Source organism: Vulpes lagopus, chromosome 4, assembly GCF_018345385.1.
Source record: "Vulpes lagopus strain Blue_001 chromosome 4, ASM1834538v1, whole genome shotgun sequence".
In the NCBI taxonomy this organism is placed as follows: Eukaryota; Metazoa; Chordata; class Mammalia; order Carnivora; family Canidae; genus Vulpes; species Vulpes lagopus.
This window is the reverse complement of record NC_054827.1, coordinates 55692532-55698329: the sequence shown is the minus strand read 5'-3', so window position 1 is coordinate 55698329 and position 5798 is coordinate 55692532.

Here is a 5798-nt window from a genome sequence, read left to right as displayed (position 1 = left end):
CTGAGTTTTAATCAAGACCTAAATATTCCTGGACTGAGACCTTCCCCCTCCTCACTCTGCCAATATTTCTCAAAATCATTGTGTCTCTTGCCTTTTTCTATTCTCCTGAGACTCACTGTAAGTTTTCATTGATGAGTAGATGCAAACTATTTATTTCTCAGTCTTTGCCTGCTGATTTTCAGGATAAGTAGGGAATATTAGCATTAACAGAACCTATTTGTCAACATCTCTTCCATTCAGTATACAATAAAATTTTAAGCAAGACTTCATGAAAAAGTGCTATCAATCATAAAGAAAATAAATATCTTGGACACATGGCTATAACAATACTAAAAAAAAAAAAAAAAAAAAAGAAAACAACTCAGAGGACCCAGGTCTATTCCAGCTGGGAAATAGCCTAGCCCATTAAGAAAAACAATGAGATGAATTGATACTTATTTTTTAAAATAGTGAGATATAAAATTTGTCTGTTACCCCATTTTAATATAATTTAGAACCCTATAAATATTACTGATGCAAATGTCATATTATTTCATGACTTAGTAGTTTCCAATTTTAGAATATAGTAGACATCATTAATTTGAGACAATTTTTACATATTCAGAATACTATTAGTATATTACAGATTGTAGTTAACATACAAACATGAATATATCTTGATTACCCACAAGTTTACATAGTTATTTGTATAGTTAGCACCTGGCTTTGCATCTTACATTTAGTATGTGTTCAGTTAAAAAATGTAGTGCCTTTCATTAAATATTAATAAAAAGATTGAGATTATCAAGAAAATAAATATTTTGGACACATAACTGTAACTATGTTATAGAAAAGCTTCACAAGACACCAGGTCTAATCTAGCTCATCCTCTGACCTACAAGAGGAAGGAAAAATACTTGGATAATTACTAATCTTAAATTACTTAACTTTGAATTTTTCTTGGCAAGATCACACAATCATTTCCTGGTTATTAGTCACTTAAATTCTAGTTCTGATTCAATAGCATGCAAGACGAGTTTACTATTAAAATAGATTTATTCTTGGGCAGCCCGGGTGGCTCAGCAGTTTAGTGCCGCCTTCAGCCCAGGGCCTGATCTTGGAGACCCAGGATCGAGCCCCACATTGGGCTCCCTGCATGGAGCCTGATTCTCCCTATGCCTGTGTTTCCGCCTCTCTCTCTTTCCCTGTGTCTCTCATGAATAAATAGACAAAGTCTTTTTTAAAAAATAGATTTATTCTTAAAAAGTGGTTCTTAAAAATAAACTTCTCTAAAATTGCATGAGTTTTTTTGGAGGGTAGGGAGGAAAGACACATTTTTTTTTTAATTGTCCATTTTAGAGAGAGAGCAAGAGAGAGCACAGTTGGGGAAGGAGAGAGGGAGAGAGAGAGAGAGAATCTCAAGCAGACTCCACATTGAGCGGGGAGCCCAACACAGGGCTCAATCCACAATCCTGAGATCAAGACCTTAGCCAAAACCAAGAGTTGGATGCTAATTGACTGCTCCACTGAAGCACCCCAGAAGGACACATCTTAGTAACTATATGACTAAGAACTGTAATTTCAAAAAAAACTAGGGAAAATGTGGGTCTTTTTTCCCATTGAATATGGAACAGAGGCTGAATGAGAAAACAATTAACTTATTATTATACTAAAGAAGTGAGACATCAAATTATTCCTAGTAACCGCATTTTTGCATGTTCAAACAAAAAATCTTACTTTTAAATATGAGCATGAGATATATAATTTTGTTTACATGCATCAAAATTATCTAATGAATTCAAGATTGACAACACTTTCAGGAACCTTTAAAGAAAGGGAATGGATGTTCTATAGTCAACTAACTGCTTTTACATTTTAAAAAAAGAACAGAGATTAAAATCCCAAATACTTAACCCCTTACTTGAAAGTTGATTAAAACCATTCTCCATTTGTTGTGAAAAATGGAGAAAGCATAGTAAATATAACCTCACTTATGGCCAAGGTGCTTAAGAGATTTTTCTATGTAACTTGCTAAAGTTTCTCTCCTATAAAGTTCTCTCCCATTCCTGGCTTTATTGAGATATAATTGATAAAAATTACATATATTTAGTGTATACAACTTGATGAGTTTGAACATCTGCATAAACTGGTAGAACTATCACCACAATCCAAAGTACTAGATCTATCACATCCAAAAGTTTCTTTATGGCCCTTTGATTTCATTTTTGTTTGCTTGTTAACACTTAACATTGGACCTTCTCTATTAGCAATTTTTTAGATGCAAATGTAGTATTATTAACTATAAATACTATTTTAAGGGACACCTGGGTGGCTCAGTGGTTGAATATTTGCCTTTGGCTCAGGTTGTGATCCCCAAGGTCCTGGGATCAAGTCTGGCATTAGGCTCCCTGCATGGATCCTGCTTCTCCCTCTGCCTATGTCTCTGTCTTTCTCTCTGTGTCTCTCATGAGTAAATAAATAAAATCTTAGATAAAAAAAAAAAAACAACTATAGATACTATCTTATACGGCAGATCTTTAGAACTTGTTCAGAATAGATATACAAAAGAATTGAAATCAGGATCATGAAGAGATAGAATGGTGATTACCAGGGGCCGGAGGAAGTGGAAAATGGGGAGTTACTCTTCAATTGATGTAAATTGTCAGTTATGCAAGGTGACTAAGCTCTAATGTTCTCTTGAATTCACTCTATTCAAGCTTTGATTCTGATCACTAAACTGAGATTATTTTTGTCAGAGTTGCTAAATCCAATGTTCAGCTCTCAGCCCTCATCTTAATTGGTCTGTCAGTGCATGTAATATAGTTGATTAGTCACTCCTTCTTGAAACTCTTACTAATTTTGGTTCTAGGTGAATACGTTTTATTGGTGTTTCATAAATCTCATGGGCTATGACTTCTTATTCCCTTTTTCTGGGACTTCCTCCTCTCTTCAAATTCTAAGTGTAGTAGCATTCCATCCAATCTAAACTAAATCTCTTAAATGAGAGACTTGTGACTTTAACACCATGTGTATGCTGAAATATACCAATTCTTGTATTGAATTGCAATTAACATACTATTATATAAGTTTCCACTGTACAATGTAGTGATTGGACAATTCTATACCTTGCTCAGGGCTCACCATGATAAGCGTAAGTCACCATCTATCACCAAATGTTATTACAGTATTATTGTCTGTATTCCCTGTGTTCTTTTCATTCCCATGACTTATTATTTTATCAATAGAAATTTGTGCCTTTAATCTCCTTTATCTATTTTGTCCTCCCCTCTGATGACTACCGGTTCTTTTTATTTAAGAGTCTGGTCTTTTGTTTGCTTCCTTGTTCATTTGTTTTGTTTTCTCAGATTCCATATGTAAGTGAAGTCATATGGTATTTATCTTTCTCTGACTTATTCACTTAGTATTATACTCTTTTTTTTAAGATTTTATTTATTTATTCATGAGAGACAAGGAGAGAGAGGCAGAGACACAGGCAGAGGGAGGAGCAGGCTCCCTTCAGGGAGCCTGATGTGGGACTCGATCCCAGGACCCCTGGGATTACACCCTGAGCCAAAGGCAGACCCTCAACCACCGAGCCGCCCAGGCTCTTTATACTCTTTAGATCCATCATCCATTTTGTTGCAAATGGGAAAATTCTTTTTTATAGCTGAGTAATATTCCATTACACACACACACACACACACACACACACACACACACACATATATATACATACACATGCCCCTACTTTATCCATTCATCTGTTGACAGACACTTGGATTGCTTCTATGTCTTGGCTATTGTAAATAATGCTGCAATAAACTAAAGATTCATATATTTCATTGAATTAGTGTTTTCATTTTCTTTGGGTAAATACCCAGCAGTTGAATTACTAGATCATATGATATTTCTATGTTTATCTTTGTGAGTAACCTCCGTACTGTTTTCCTAGATATTTCACCAATTTATATTCCCTTCATATATTATTATATTATTATTTTATATTCCACCATATTTTTGCCAACACTTATGTCTTTTTGCTTCTTTTTTTTTTGTCTTTTTGATTTTTATACAACTCAACATCCAAAAACCAAACAATCCAATTAAAAAATGAGGAGACAGGGCAGCCTGGGTGGCTCAATGGTTTAGTGCTGCCTTTAGCTCAGGGCCTGATCCTGGAGACCTGGGATCAAGTCCCATGTCGGGCTCCATGCATGGAGCCTGCTTCTCCCTCTGCCTGTGTCTCTGTCTCTCTCTATCTCCCTCTGTGTGTGTGTGTGTGTGTGTGTGTCTCATGAATAAATAAATAAAATCTTTAAAGAAAAAAAAGACAAATAGACATTTTTTCCAAAGAAGACAGATGTCCAACAGACACATGAAAAGATGCTCAACATCACTTATCAGTGAAATTCAAATCAAAACCACAATGAGAAATCACCTTACACCTGTCCAAATTCAGACTCCAAATTTTATATGTTAATATATTTTCCACTAAACTTCAATTTTATGTAACTCATTTACCTAAAGGATATGTATATGTGAATGCTGTCTCAAATTTCACATGGCTCAAAATGACTATTTTTTTTTTCTTAATGTCATTCTAGACAAGAGTTGATGCTCCTTAAATTAAGTTATGAGAGGTGTAGGGGAAGTCTGGTAATATTCTCGATATATTTTGAAGACAAAGCCAACAGAATTTGCTGAAGGTTAAGATGCTGTGGAGAGAGAGAATTAAATGAACAAAAATATGCTTTATATATTTCTTGCCTGAACACACAGTTAATGGAAGTCTCATTTAGGTAAAATTTTAAGGGTGGTGGATGTATGAGATATTCTAAATTCATTAGCCAATATGAATCATATGAATCAATGCTTACATAAGATTGCATATATTGTACTTACAGGTTATATATGCATTAAATCATACAAAAATATTTGGTGAGGGCTTACCTGGAGATACAGCAATAAACAAAAACAAACAATTTGCTGTCACGGCACTTAGATTTTAATGGGGAAGGAGGCAGTAAAACAAAGATGAACAAGGTAATAAGATAAATGCAGGTTAATAGTAATAGATCTAATCTAATGGGCTTAAGATATTTAAGATCCACAAGTATGAAATGAGATGACACTTTGACAGGATGAGAGGTGGATTACTTTAGATAAGGTGGTTAGGGAGAGCTTTTCTTCAGAATGACAAAGATCTGGAGACTTCCATGTTCGAGCCAGGTTTGAGATATGCTATCTAAATAGGTGCCAGCCGTGATAAGCCCTGGAGAGAAAGTGTTAGGAATTTTGTTCCCAGTGAAATGGGAAGCCACTAGAGGGTTTCATGCAGGAGAGTTATGGGTTGTATTTTGATTTCACCAATAATGATGTTGCATGTATGTGGCTTAAGGGGGTCAAGGATGGCAGTAAGGAGAAAATTTGGGGACAGTGTGACAATTGTACATATAACAGTGATTGATTAGTGTTTCCTGGCCATATTTCAACATCCACATATTAACATATGTTATTATAAGACTTGTCAATGCATATTTCTGGAGCTTTAAAGATTTTTGAGAAAGATTTCTTTTGCTTTATGTTAACTTATGTCTTCAGGAAGTATTTGTTGAATATCTACTTTGTGCTGGCATCATAGTCATTTTCAGTCACTTTTAAAAGATTTTTTAAAGATGTTATTTATTTATTCATGAGAGACAGATAGAGAGAGGCTGAGTCATAGGCTGGGGGAGAAGCCTTCTCCCCATGGGGAACCCGATGTTGGACTCGATCCTGGAACTCTGGGATCAAACCCTGAGCTGAAGGCAGATGCTCAA